Source organism: Microtus pennsylvanicus, chromosome 5, assembly GCF_037038515.1.
Source record: "Microtus pennsylvanicus isolate mMicPen1 chromosome 5, mMicPen1.hap1, whole genome shotgun sequence".
Taxonomy (NCBI): domain Eukaryota; kingdom Metazoa; phylum Chordata; class Mammalia; order Rodentia; family Cricetidae; genus Microtus; species Microtus pennsylvanicus.
The window spans coordinates 38,910,639-38,926,748 of NC_134583.1; the positions used below are offsets into that span (position 1 = coordinate 38,910,639).

General features: G+C 37.3%; 1 pseudogene; it reads left to right on the forward strand.

Annotated features, from left to right (window-relative positions):
- The window catches only part of LOC142851244 (elongation factor 2 pseudogene), a 189,840-nt pseudogene extending 183,396 nt beyond the window's left edge, over positions 1-6,444 (forward strand).
- The last annotated feature ends 9,666 nt before the right edge of the window (positions 6,445-16,110 follow it).

Sequence of the window (16,110 nt, forward strand, 5' to 3'; positions counted from 1 at the left end):
TGAACTCAGCCGGTAAGTTAGGAGAAGTGGGAATGGTTGCCTGTGCTCACATAAGAGCCCTGTTTGAAATGGAACACCTATTTCAACTGAGTTTGCCTCTCCTTTTAATAAAGCATGAGCACCAAGTGCCTTTTTAATTAATTTTTGCAAACTTAGGCATAATACAAAAGGATATAGTATAAAACTACTCAAAATTTAATTAAAATGCTTCAACAGGAAAACTTTATTAATATTTTATATCCTGACTCTAGTAAAGTTTTCTAGTACACTAAAAATGCCCAACAAGGATAAAAATAATTACTAGTCTATAATTATCATGTATTTTATAATAAGGTAATTTGCCACATTATACAGCACGTGATGTTTTGGGTTATATCATTAGACTAACAGTGTTTTCATAAGTATATTTTTAAAATAACAGGTAGTTTATTTTGGAACATTTTACATAAAGAAAGTTTCCATATACATTAAAAAGGGATACCTGCAGCAGTTTTATGGAGTATATTTCTAGTATAGTAGATTCACTTCTATGGTTCTGACTGTTTGTCCCTCATACCATTTTTCATGTCGCTTTCAGGATTTCCCAAAACCTCCTTCATCCACACCCTCTTGCTACTGTAAATCTAGTTTAGTATTGCAGTTCACTTTTTTGTGTAGTGTCTCAGTATGTTAGCAAATGCAAATATAAAAAAGGCTTGGAAATTTGTTGTGCCATTCCCTTTACATGTTTTCCAGACAATTTGCCTCAGCTTAATCTTTGAAGGAACAAAAGAATGTTAACCGAGGCAACTGAGAGTATCATTTGTAACCCCCCTGTTGCACATGTAACTCCAGGCAAGGTCAGCAGAGCTGCTTAGGTGAGCCACTACTGACCAGTGAAGCATGAGTAAGAACAGAAGGGCCAGTAGAGCCCACCCCAAGTAAACTCCTGAGCCAAATAAAACTGTGCTTTTTTATGTCACTGAGACAGTTCAACTCCCTAATACCCAACATTCTTATGACCATAATATGCTGACCCAATGCATCAAGAGACAAACTATAACACATCTGCTGTTGTTTCCAAATGGCATTTGATTTTAAGAGGGTACAACACTTGTAACTAAGAACAGTGAATTAATTTTTTATTAAAGGTACAATCCTGTTTACCTATTTCTCTTAAGTGCACACTCTTCGAATGCATAGTTTTACCCAATGAAAACTTTTAAGAAACAAGACATGATTCATGAACAATTGTGATGATGTGTTAACCCAACTCAGGGCTTGAAGGAGGAGGGTTTATGTGTTACTTTCATTGGTTAATAAAGAAACTGCCTTGGCCTTTGATAGGCCAGCCCTTAGGTGGGTGGAGAAGACAAAACAGAAGGCTGGAAGAAAGAAGCCAAGTCAGTCAGTCACCATGATTCTCCTACCCGAGACAGACGCAGGTTAAGATCTTTCCTGGTAAGCCAACAACTCGTGGTGCTACACAGATTATTAGAAATGGGTTAATCAACAACAGTTGGGCACAGGAGATCGCTTCCTATGTGTAACCCCAGCAGCACAGACATTAAGGGCAACATTGAATAAATGGGACCTACTAAAACTGAGAAGCTTCTGTAAAGCAAAGGACACTGTCACCAAGACAAAAAGGCAACCTACTGACTGGGAGAAGATCTTCACCAACCCCGCAACAGACAAAGGACTGATCTCCAAAATATATAGAGAACTCAGGAAACTAGACTTTAAAATGCTAATGTTAATTAAAAAATGGGGCACTGAACTGAACAGGGAATTCTCAGCAGAGGAAGTTCAAATGGCCAAAAGACACTTAAGGTCATGCTCAACTTCCTTAGCGATCAGGGAAATGCAAAACAAAACAACTTTGAGATATAATCTTACACCTGTCAGAATGGCTAAAATAAAAAACTCCAATGATAGCCTTTGCTGGAGAGGCTGTGGAGGAAGGGGTACCCTCATTTATTGCTGGTGGGAATGCAATCTTGTACAACTACTTTGGAAATCAGTGTTTCGGTTTCTCAGGAAATTCGGGATCAACCTACCCCTGGACCCAGCAATACCACTGGGAATATACCCAAGAGATGGCCTATCATATGACAAGAGCATTTGTTCAACTATGTTCATAGCAGTATTATTTGTAATAGCCAGAAACTGGAAACAACCTAGATGCCCTTCAATGGAAGAATGGATGAAGAAAGTGTGGAATATCTACACATTAGAATACTACGCTGCAGTAAAAAACAATGACTTCTCGAATTTTGCATGCAAATGGATGGAAATAGAAAACACTATCCTGAGTGAGGTAACCCAGACCCAAAAGGATGAATATGGGATGTACTCACTCATAATTGGTTTCTAGCCATAAATAAGGGTCACGGAATCTACAATTGGTGATCCTAAAGAAGCTAAGTAAGAAGGTGAACCAAAGGAAAAACATATAGTTATCCTCTTGGCTATGGGAAGTAGACAAAATTGCCGGGGAGAAAATTGGGATCTAGGGGCTGGGGTGGGATGGGGGTAAGGGGAGATGGGGAGAGAAAAGGGAGAAGGGAAGGAAGGGGGGAACTTGGGGGAAAAGGAGGATTGGGATAAAGGAAGACTGGATAGGGAAGCACGGAAGCACAATTCTTAGTTAAGGGAGCCACCTTAGGGTTGGCAAGAGACTTGAACCTAGATTGGCTCCCAGGTGCCCAAGCCGAGGTCCCCAGTTAGTTCCTTGGGCAGCTGAGGATAGGGAACCTGAAATGACCCTAGCCTAGAGCAATACTGACGAATATCTTGCATATCATCATAAAACCTTCATCTGGTGATGGATGGAGATAGAGACAGAGACCCACACTGGAGCTCCCAAGGTCCCAATGAGGAGCAGAAGGAGGGAGAACATGAGCAAAGAAGTCGGGACCACGAGGGGTGCACCCACCCACTGAGACAGTGGAGCTGATCTATTGGGAGCTCACCAAGGCCAGCTGGACTGTGACTGAAAAAGCATGGGATTAACTGGACTCTCTGAACATGGCGAACAATGAGGGCTGATGAGAAGCCAAAGACAATGGCACGGGGTTTTGATCCTACTTCATGTTCTGGCTTTGTGGGAGCCTAGCCAGTTTGGATGTTCACCTTCCTAGATATAGACGGAGGGGGGAGGACCTAGGACTTACCACAGGGCAGAAAACCCTGACTGCTCTTTGGATTGGAGAGGGAGGGGGAGAGGAGTGGGTGGAGGGGGAGAAGGGTGGGAGGAAGGGGAGAAGAGTGGGAGGAGGGGGAGGGAAATGGGAGGCTGGGAGGAGGTGGAAACTGCTTTTTTTTCTCATTTTCTCAATAATAAATAAATAAATAAATAAATAAATAAATAAATAAATAAATAAATAAATAAATATGAAAGTTAGCCCATAAGAGGCTGGAACTAATGGGCCAGGCAGTGTTTAAAAGAATACAGTTTCTGTGTAATTATTTCGTGTAAAGCTAGCCAGGTGGCGGGAAGTGGCCCACTGCTCCCACTTCTAAAAGGGCTTATCAAACATTACTTCTAGGAGAAACTAGTATTTGAAACCGTGGACTACACAAGAAAGACCTGTGGTCACCTAATAGCTATAAACATTTCACACAACTGAAGACATGAGGAGAATAAAAGGAGCCAATTCATTCTTCTTTCTAGAGCAGGCCACTGTTCTTCCAACAGCCATAAACATCAGGATTTTAGTGACTGGCTTTTGGAATTTTGGATTTCCACCATTAACAACCCAGTTCTCTCCAGGTTTCTAGGGTATCTGAAGTTAAAATGAGCTATGAGGTAGTTTTCCTGATTCTTTGGCCTAAAGATGCTTTATTGTAGGGATGCTTAGCACCCATAAGTTCATGAGTCAGATCCCATAACCTTTGCCTTCTTGTCTGTCTCTGATACTATCAAACACTCTTCTAGTGGATCTAGAGTAATGCAGTACCCTTCACCGGAACAGCTTGTTTGACAAAACCTCTATTTGTGAACATGTGTGTGTAAGATAATATTAAAGGAAAATATTAAACAGGTGATGGAGACATTATCAAAATTGAAGAATCAATCATAAGGATTAACTGGAATAAACTGGAAAAGTACCAGAGGGCATTACTGGGAAGCTAGTCAACATTACTTCATTGCCGACAGAAAGTGATGCATTCTGCCTCTTACCTTCCCACAGAGAAGCAGGGGTCTTTATGATTCTGTTGAAAGAAAAGAAATATGTCTTTGATAAAGACATCTCTAAGTGTGTAAAACTGACAAAAGTCTGTGAGATGTTTTGCATCTCCAAGGATCAGAGAAATAATATTCAGTCTTCACTATCTTTAAAGCAACTCCCCTAAGAAAACTGAGTTCTTGGACTAAGAGGAAGAAACACTTTAGAGAGTTTTGTGGAGCTGAGGGGAATAATAAAGATGCCTTTGTCCGTGTGGCAGGAAAAAGGGGGAAAAGCAGGAACTAAATTGTCATATCCAGTCATATTACTATTTTCTATTAATACTGTTATAGCCTTTCATTTATTCCTTCTTATCCTTTATAATTGATTGCAATCTTTGCAGAGAATGACTTTCCTGGTCATTCAACATTCAGACAATATAAACACCATCAGTGCATTTCTATGTGTCAAAGAAATAACACTTACTTGGACTCTGCCTACACCTTTGATTTTTGTTACATTTTATAAAAGCACAACAAACACTGAATTAGAAAAGACTGAACCATTACTCCTGGGAGAAATATAAGGATATGAACTTTGCTCTCAGTATTTTTGTCAGCCAATCCATATATAATCATGTTTTATGAGAATGAATTGAAAGTTATCCTATTGAATAAGAAGTGTTGATTCAATGGCATCAAATTGATGTCTAATAGTACTTCACATTTTCTTTTACTATTCCTATTGCAAAAACTAAAAAATGCCCCATAAAATATAATGCCTGCGAACAGAAATCTGATGTAGCACCAAATAGAGTAAACATCAGAAATTTTGTAGAACAACCTAGAAATTCAGGTAGAAGTATACTTTTGATTGTCCTTAGTAAAAAGATACTTATAATTTTACTATAATAAATCAGGTATATTAATTTTAGTATAGAAAAACTATCAGATATATAATTCTATATAATTACTAAATAATTTATTTGGTAATAGGTATTGATGCAACAAATATCCTCAGCCTAATATATCTTAAAACAATTTTTAGTTATTCTTCCAAAAATATTATATAAATTATGAAGATTAGTTTTTGTTGATTTGAGAAAAACTAGAGTTACCTGGGAGGAGGAAATATTAATTGAATAATTACCTCCAACATATAAGCCTGTGTTTAAAGGGCACATTCATTGAGAAATTTCTGGACTAGTGTTTGATATTAAATGGCCCAGTTCCTCCCATGGGCAGGTAGTTTAAGACTGCATTTAAAAAAATCCGAACAAGTCTATGAGCAACATTCCTCCATTGTATTAGCTTTGTGTATCACTCCAGATTCCTGCTTTACCTTCCTTTCATAGTAGACTGTCACTTAGAAGGCATTTATTATAGCAATACAGAGAAAACTAAGCAATACATACACAATACATATTAACCATATCTACCCCTTAAAACACCCTTCAAATTCTTCCTAATACCCCTCTCCCATCGCATCTTCTTCCAACAGCAGGTCCTTCCTCTGTAACTTATTGCACAAAATATCACCATATCACATTAAATGTTATAATTCATAGCTGAGAAGTATGAGTGGGATGTCTCTGAAGCCTGCAAGATCTCGTGCTTCTGGCCTGAGGGCACTGGCCCCAACATTCTGACTGACATCACCAAGGGTGTGCAGTACCTGAATGAGATCAACGACTGTGTGATGGCTGGATTCCAGTGGGCCACTAAGGAGGGTGCTCTCTGTGAAAAGAACATGCATAGTGTGTGATTTGAGGTTCATGACATGACTCTGCACGCTGATGCCATCCACTGAGGTGGAGGACAGATCATACCCACAGCACGGTGCTTCTTCTGTGCCAGTGTGTTGACCGCATCACACACACACACCCTCGTGGAACCTATGGATTACCTTGTGAAGATCCAGTGTCCTGTGTGAGTTGTGGGTGGCATCTATAGTGTCCTTAACAGGAAGCGAGGTCATGTGTTTGAGGAGTCCCAGGTGGCTGGCACCCACATGTTTGTGGTCAAGGCCTACTTGTCTGTCAATGAGTCCTTTGGTTTCACAGCCAATTTGCGCACCAACATCGGTGGCCAGGGCTTCCCCCAGGGTGTTTGACCACTGGCAGATCCCTCCTGGGGTCCCCTTTGGCAACAGGAGCCACCCCAGCCAAGATGTAGCTGAGACCCGTAAGCGCAAAGGCCGAAAGGAGGGCATACCAGCGCTGGACAGATTTGTGGAAAACTGTAGATGGCTTGGCACTGCCTCACACTGCACAGTTCACGCCCGTGAACTTTGAGACCATCCCCATTGTGCCGCTCTGGAGATTGTGGTGCTATCCTGCCGTAGCTGTGAGCTAACATGTGGATCTATTTATTTCGGAATTCCAAGGTAGTGGAGTCCCCTCTGCAGGCTGGGCTGGCAAGCCATGGGGTGGGTGGGACACCATGCTATCGTTTTCAGAAATGTTAGGTTGTCAAAAGTCTATGAATAAATGCAATCAAAGTTAAAAAATACATGGCACATCAGGACCCACATTAAAGTTAAGTGTATTTATTGATCTTCTATAATATAATTATTATAGGACATCTGACACAGTGGCATATACATGCAACTCTAGCCCTCTGTAAGATCACACAAGATTTTTGTAGCTTTAGAGTTAAAGACCAGCCCAGACTGTTATAATTGAAACATGTGTAAAATCGTTGTAAAGAAACAAAGTTGTGTTGAAGCAGCATGAACTATGTGGAAGTAAGTATTTTGTCTTCATGAATGCGTGTATGCTTTTTTAAAAATAAAAATTCACACAGCTAGAAAATATACTTACTGAAGAATATCTAAGTTGCTACTTCTTTGTTTATTTTTTCGTGGTATAGTTGACCATTTTTGAAATTTTAAAAAAGCTATCTTTTTAATTTACATATCAATCCCAGTTCCCACTCCTTCCGCTCCTCCCATGGCTACTGTTATTTTGGAGTTGATCTTGTATCCTGTCACATTGCTGAAGGTATTTATCAGGTTCACTGGTAGAGTTTTAGGGGTCACTTATGTATACTATCATATCATCTGCAAATAGCAAAAGTTTTAATTCTTTTCTCCCAATTTATATCCTGTTGATCTCCTGTTGTTGTCTAATTGTTCTAGGTAAAATTTCAAGAGCTATATTGAATAGATATGGAGACAGTGGAGTCTTGTTCCTGATTTTAGCAGAATTGCTTTGAATTTCTCTTCATTTAATTTGATGTTGGCTGTCGGTTTGCTGTATATTGCCTTTTCTTATGTTTAGATACATTCTTTGTATCCCTGCTCTCTCCAAGACCTTTATCATGAAAGAGCCTTGAATTTTGTTAAATGCCTTTTCAGCATCTAATGAGATGATCGTATTTTTTTCTTTTGGTTTATTTATAATGGTGGATTCCTTTGATAGATTTTCATATATTAAACAGCTCCTGCATTACTAGAATAAAGCTGACTTCATCATCATGGTGGATGATTTTTTTTATGTGTTCTTTGATTCTGCTCATCAGTATTTTATTGAGTATTTTTGTGAAGCTGTTTGTTCGATTCAAGAAATAACCAGGCCAGCTTAAAGATAAACAATTATATTTTTAATTGTTATAAGGGAAAACTCATGCCACAAAAAATGGGAAGTCCGAGTTCTGCTGTGTCTGGCAGGAATCACCCAGAGAGAGCTTGCTCCTGGCCCATCCCAGTTTTCTTCCTGGGCTTCAGGTAGCTTAAAGGTAGGCTACACTTCTTAAAGGTGGATTGGTTAACAGAGCTTCCCCTATCATTTTTGCGTAAATGCTCATGAGTGAGATTGGACAGTAATTCTCTTTCTTGTTTGTATTTTTGAGTGGTTTCAGTATCAGGGTAACTGTAGCCACATAAAAAGACTTTGAAGATGTTCCTTTTGTTTCTATTATGTGGAACAATTTGAGGAGTAGAAGTATTAGCTTTTCTTTAAAGTTCTTGTAGAATTCTGCACTGAAACCATCCAACTAAAAACTTCTTTTGGTTGGGAAGCTTTTGATGACTGTTTCTATTTCTTTGAAGGTTATAGGTATATTTGAATTGTTCACTCGGTCTTGTTTTAATTTGGGTAAGTTATATTAACCCAGAAAATTATCCATTTTATTTACATTTTCCAATTTTGTGGAGCACAGGTTTTTGAAGTACTATCTAATGATTCTTTGGATTCTCTCCTTGTCTGTTTTTATGTCTCCCTTTTCTTTTCTGATATTGTCAATTTGAATGTTCTCTCTCTGCCTTTTTATTAGTTTGGATAAGGGTTTGTCTATCTTGTTGATTTTATCAAAAAAACAGCTGTTTCATTCAATTTTTGTATTTTTTGTTACTATTTTATGGATTTCAGCAAACAATTAAGTTATTTTCTGTCATCTACTTCTTCTGGGTACGTCTGCCTCTTTTTGTTCTATAGCTTTGAGGTGTGCTGATAAGTTGCTAGTGTGAGATTTCTCCACTTTCTTTATGTAGGTATTTAGTGCTATGAACTTTCCTCTTAGCTCAGCTTTTATAGTGTTCCATAGCTTTGGATATGATGTGCCTTTATTTTCATTGCATTTTAGGAAGCCTTTAATTTCTGTCTTTATTTCTTCCTTGACCCAAGGGTGATTCATTTGAGCACTGTTCCATTTGCATAAGTTTGTAAGTTTTCTGCAATTGATGTTGTTGAATTCTTATTTTAAGCCATGATGATCTGATAAGATACAGGGGGGTTAGTCTATTATTTTAATATGTTAAAGTTTGCTTTCTTACTAAGTATATGATAAAGTTTAGAGAAGATTCAATGTGTTAAGAATAAGGTATATTGTTTTGTGTTTTGTTTAAATGTTTTATAGATGTCTGTTAAGTCCATTTGAGTCAAGACATCTGTTATCTTCTTTCTCTGTTAATTTCTGTCTGGTTGACCTGTCTATTGGGAAGAGAGGGGTGTTAAAGTCTCCTACAATTAGTGTATGGGGTTTGATGTGCAATTTAAGATTTATCAATATTTCTTTTACATGCTTTTATTTGGGTCTTAGATATTAAGGATTGAGACTTCATCTTGATGGATTTCTCCTGTGATGTGTATGTACTGTCCTTCTCCATCTCTTCTGATTTTTTTTAGTATGAACTCTATTTTTGTTAGATATTAGGATATCTAGACCCACATGCTTCTTAGGTCCATTTGATTAAAAAATCTTTTCCCAACCTTTTACTCTGAAGTAATGTCTGTCTTTGAGGTTGAGGTGCGTTTCTTGTATACAGCAGAAGGGTGGATCCTGCTTTTCTATCCATTCTCTTGATATTAGGAGATACTAATGACCAGTAATTGTTCATTTCTGTTATTTATTTATTTATTTATTGGTGGTGGTGTTTGTGTGTTTCCATTCTTAGGGTTTTGCTGGTGTAAGGTTTTGTGTTGCCTGTGTTTTTATGGGTGGAGTTACCTTCTTTGCGTTTGAGTTTTCTTCCTAATACTTTCTGTAGGGCTGAGTTTGTGAAAACATAGTGTTTAAATCTGGTTTTGCCATGGAATATCTTGTTTTCTCTATCAACAGAGATTAAAAGCTTTGCTGGGGACATGAATCTGTAGTCTCTTAAGTGTCTACATCAATCTGTCAAAGACCTTCTGGTTTCCATTGAGAAGTTGGGTGTAGTTCTGACAGCTGTGTCTTTATATGCTACTTAGCCTTTTTCCTTTGCAGCTCTTAATATTCTTTCTTCATCCTGTATGTTTTCTGTTTTGATAATTATAAAGCAATGTTTTTGACCCAGTCTATTTGGTGTTCTGTAAGCTTCTTATACCTTCACAGGGATATCATTCTTTAGATTGGGAAAGTTTTATTCTATGATTATGTTGGATATATATCTATGCATTTGAGTGTTGTAAGAGGAGGCCACTAACCCTAACCCTAATCCTAGAACCTAACCCTAACTGTAACCCTAAACCTAACCATAAACCCAAACACTAACCAAAACCATAACCACTAACTCTAACTCTAACCCTAACCGTAAACACTAACCATAACACTAAAGCCTAACCCTAACCCAAATCCCCACCCAAACCTTAAACCTAATCATAACCCTAAACCCTAACCCTGAACACTAAACCCTAACCCTAAGCCTTAACCATAAACCTAACCATAACCCTAATCATAACCCTGACCCTAACCCTAACCCTAAACCTAATCATAAATTTAACCCTAACTCTAAACCCAAAACCATAAACCTAAACCTAAACCTAACCCTAACCTCTAACCCTATCCCTAACCCTTAAACCTAACCCTAAACCAAAACCAAAACCTAACTCTAACCATAACCCTAACCCTAACTGTAACCCTAAACCCTAACCCTAACCCTAAACCCTAAACCCTAAACACTAACACTAACACTTAACCCTAAACATAACCCTAACCCTAAGCCCTAAACCCTAACCCTAACCCTAACCCTAAACCAAACTCTAACCCCAACTCTAAACACTAAACCCTAAACCAAACACTAAACTTAACCCTAACCCTAACCCCAACTCCTCCCAACCCCAACCCTAACCCTAACAACGAACGCTAATCATAACCCTAAACCTAACCATAACCCTAAACCCAAAACCCTAAACTTAAACCTAACCCCAACCCTAACCCAAACTCTAAACCTAACCCAAACCTTAAACTCTAACCCTAACCCTAACCCCAACAAAAATCCCAACCCTAAACCTAATCCTAAACCTAACCGTGACCCAAACCCCAAACACAACCTAACCCGAACCCTAATCATAATACCTAACCCTAAATTTAAACACTGACCCTAACCGTAACACTAACCCGAACACTAACCCTAAACCCTAACGCTAACCCAAACCTTAACCCCTAAACCCTAATCCTAACCCTAACCACAACCCTAACACTAATACCAACTCCAACTCCTAGCCCAACACCAACCCAAATCCTAAACGTAACCATAACCCCAACCCCAACTCCCACCCCAACCCCAACACTAAAATAAAACTAACCCTAACCCTAAACCCTAACCCTAACACTAACCCGAACCTGAACCCTAACCCTAACCCTAACCCCAACTGAAACCCAAACCTAACCCCAACCCCAATCCTAAACCTAACCCTAAACCTAACCCCAACCCCAACCCCAATCCTAAACCTAACCCTAACCCTAAACTCTAACCCTAACCCTAAACCCTAACACTAACCATTACCCAAAACCCTAACCCTAACACTAACCCCTAAACCCTAACCCTAGCACTAATCCTAACACTAACCCTAACTCCAACCCAACGCCAACCCTAACCATAATCCCAACCCTAACCCCTTAACCCCAACCCTAATCCTAACCCTAACCCTAAACCCTTAACCCTAACCCTAACCCAACTGTATTCTTTTAAACACTGCTTGGCCCATTATATCTGGCCTCTTCTTGGCTAACTCTCATTACTTGCTTAACCCATTTCTAATCATCTGTGTACCATCACGAGGTGGTGGCTTACCGGGAAGGATCTTAATCTACGTTCATCTTGGAGAGGAGAGCTATAGCGTCTGCCTCACTGCCTTCTTCCTCCCAGCATTCTGTTCTGTATTCCCTGCCTACCTATGTTTTGACCTATCAGGCCAAGCCGTTTCTTTATTAATTAACCAATGAAAGCAACAGATAGATAGAAGACCCACCTACATCAGTAATAACAGCATACAGATGGGAATCCCACATAATTTGAGCTGTAGTTCTTCTCGTTCTTCTATGCCTATTATTCTTAGGTATAATTTTTTCATGGTGTCCCAAATATCCTGGATGTTTTGTTTTAAGAATTGTTGTATATAACATTTTCTGTAACCAATTAATCTATTTCCTCTATAGTATTTTCAATACCTGAGATTCTCTCTTCCATCTCTTGTATTCTGCTTATTTTGCTTGCACCTGAAGATCCTGTTCATTTTACTCAGGTTTTCCATTTCAAGAGTTCCTTTGGTTTCTGTTTTCTTTATTACCTCTATATCTGTTTTCAAGTCTTGAGCTGTTTGAGTTGTTTACTTCACCTGTTTGGTTGTTTTTTCTTGGTTTTCTCTCTCTTTTTTTTAAGAAATTTACTGTTTTCTTCCAATTTTTGTTTGTCTTTTTCTCCATTTCTTTAAGGGAATTTTTTATTTCTTCTTTAAAGGTCTACATCCTTCTCATAAAGTTCCATATAAAATTGTTTTCTCCTACATCTTCTGGTTAGGATGTTCAAGTCTTCCTGTTGTATTACTACTGGGCTCTGGTTTCACCATGTTGCTTTTTAGGATGTTGAATGAATTCTTGCCTTGGCACCTGCCCATCTCTTCTGTCAGTTGGTCCTGACAGTGTCTTTTTGCAGTTGCTGTCTTTGTCTTTGGGAACTGTTTTGGTCTGCTCTGTACTGGTACTGTCTGTGCCTCAGGGAGGTGCTGAGGTCTCCCTTCATCCACAGTCTTGGTGTGCTCTATTGGTCCACTCTGTGTAGTCGCAGCTTCTTGGTCTTCTCTGTGCAGTTGCAACCTGTACTGCAGAGTTCTTCTAAGGTTGTGTGAGAACGTATATGCTTTTTGAATCAAGGAAAAAAAATGAGATCCAAATAGCATGCTCATGTACCCATAGTTCTTTAACACAATCGTGGGATAACTAGAAGTGGTTAGAGATGTCCATTATGTAATATGCTGAGATTAATACTCAGTGAACCAAGTACAGTCTGACATGTAATTTTGTGTAGATAGAGACTAAGAGTATTTAATGCCTTTATATATTAAATAAAATATTTGACTTGTAAAATTACTTAAAATTGAAATATTAATGACCTTAAATAATTTTTTGAAATATATTTTCAACCATTTATACACATGGAATTTAAATCTTCTTTGTTCTAAAATAACAGAAATACTATGTAAATATTATTATTTCTCAGGTCACTCACAAAGTAGAAATTATTTTCTAGCTGACCCTTTACCAAAAAAGTTATTTGAACCTTATACATTATAGTAAGCTGATAACAGTAAGAAACTCTTACATAATGATTATTTACAAAAAATTATAAGTAAAACTTTATCCACTTTTATCTTACGTCTTTCATGACTGTAAATAAATTAGAAGAATGGGGCAAAAAGATGGACAAAATTCGGGATAATCTACTATGGCCTAAAGTCTCTTTTCATGTTATAAAACACAAAAGAGTTTTCTGAATTGACCCATTTAAAAGGAAATTAGTAAGTAAAAGGAAGGGAAAGAAAAAAGATCACCCAAGGATACATGGTAAAGCTTTAACATTTCTGAGCCATGCTTTTTAAGCCTCATGTGGTTATGTCATTTGGTAGTAAAGAATTTAAATCAATTTACTCTGAAGTAAGTAGTGAATTTAAAAGATGTGTCGTGTGTTCCAAAATGTGGATAATGGCTCAATTAATGCGGTAGGAAGAAATTAATCACCAGAAGATTTAATAATACCATGCCTAGGCCTGTAGTTACCACAAGAGTGGGTTTCTCTTTGTGCAGAAAATCTAGAGGCAGCAAATCAACTTAATAGGAATAAACACAAGGTTTGGGAACAGAAAATCAAGTGAGTAACTCATTTGTCCAGAACATGTAAATGGATAAATGTTATTTTGCTTATCTTACAAACACAGGGCTTGTTTATTCATAATTTGTCTGATCTAAAAAAAAAGAGAGATATGTTCCACTGGGGCTGAACATTTTTTTGCCTTCAGTGTAAAATTCTAACTCTCACAGGTGCTAATGAAAGAGACGTAAGTGTTTGGGAAAGACAACATGTACTGAATTATTTATAAACAGTAAAGCAGCCTACACAGTCTAGACTCCTTAGAAGAAGTGATGAAGTATGGGATGATTTCTTCATGACTTCTGATGCAGGCCTTCATTAACAGAGCTGTGTGATCATATTGGGTTTAACCAACATCCTTGTCAGGATGCATATATAAATTTACAGTGAGAATGATTAATTTATTCTTCCTCAAATGGATTGCTTTTGTCATGTTATATCCAAAATTTTCTTTGGAAACAAGCATCTCTAGGGAACTGAAACAAAATATAGGTTGTGCAACATCAGGAATGCAGAAAAACCTGTGTTGCTAAAATTGTCAACATTTTATTACCCACAGCCTTGTAAATACTGAAGCTAACATTCTCAATTCATTCTCCTTTAATAAGCTGATGTGACAGAAAAGGAGATCCAGGCTAGAGATCCCCAGCAATGCATATCAGTGCATATGGCACAACATTACCAGACTGGTTATAATGGAGTTTTAGAGTTTTGAGTTTCACATCACAGAAGGCACCAATACATATGTTATTGTTACTGCCATCTCCGTGCCAAGTAAATACAGTAGATGATTTTAGTGAATACTTAACCTTGATTTAGTTTTTGTAAATTTTTTAGTTGTTTTCAACTCCAATTTGTGAACAATTGTTAAACATTTAATTTCAATACCTGGGGATACATTGTTAAAAGTATTTTAATGCTTTAGTTATTTAAGGTTAAGTTAGACTGTCCAATATTTTTTGAATTAAGACATTTTTGTTTTTGATGTGTAATTACATTTATTATAAAATTGAAATTATTTTAAAATTCTTATTTTAGAATTTATATTAATTCTTGCCAAATAATTTAAGGAACAAAACATGAAGAGTGCAAACATTGATTAACTATTTCAGAATTTTTCCAATTTATGACAATCATTTACTTTCTACCTTCTCTCAAATATTATGAGGTACAAAGATAGTCATTACTTAAAGAAAATTATGATGTTTATAATGCTTTTTGAATGTACACATATATGTATATATACTGTCCATGCACAAAGAATACACACTCTTCTTTCTGTATTAAGAAGCCATTTGTTTGTTTCCAGCTGCTCAGTCCTCATATAACCACACGGAAACTCTATTAATTCAATCACTGCTTGGCCAATTACAGAAGCATATTGCTAGCTAGCTTTTACATCTAGAATTAACTTATCTTCATTATTTTATATTTTACCACCAGGCTTGTGGCCTACCAGCATGTCTGTCTCTCGCTATTGGCTCCCCATGGTTTCTCCTCACTCGGCCCTTCTTTCTCCCAGCATTCAGGTTAGTCTTTCCCACCTACCTCTATTCTGATTTGTAAAGGCCCAAGACAGTTGCTTCATTAATCAATGGTATTTACAGCATACAGAGGGCAATCCCACATCATCCTTCTGATTGCATTATTTTACACATAGAGTTATTGTAAAATAGGTCACAAACATTTCTTCAAAAATCAGATGATTTTTTTCTAACTAAGAGAAAGGTAGGGAGAAGATGACACTTTCAATTTTTGGATAGAAATATAGAAGAGAAAGCAATTTATTTTAGAGAATTGTCTCTACTAAACTTCATAATTGGTATAAAATGAAATAAAAGTATTATTTCAGGCTATACATTGTGTGTTTCATGTGTTGACTGGTAAGGAAAAAATGACAGAATCACAGAGACCTCAAATATGGTGATGATCAGTATTCCAAATAAAAACTGGGAGTACTTAATTCATTTCAAGAACACAATGAAAGCAATAAAATCAATTCACAAGAAACAAGATTTCTAAAGATTTGAGGTAGTTTGTAAACAATTCCAGGGCATTAAGTTATAAATTTAATGTGTCATCACAATTAAATTTCATATAATGAACAACTGAGCTTTCTGTGGATAAAAAGAAATTGTACACTATTTAAAACATTTTAATAGCAGCAAAGGCATAACAATATTTATAAATCTTACCTAATGGAGGGTGTAATTATAGGCTCCAAGTCTCTATAGCAAAAAAAAGTTATTTTTTCCAACCAGGTATAATGACTCAGAGTAGAAAAATTAGGATTCCCAAAACTGAAGTAGGAACATTTTGGGTTCAATGTAAGAATGAGCTATATAGCAAGACCTTGTCTCAAAAGAACAAAATTATTTGCTCTAGTAGGTAA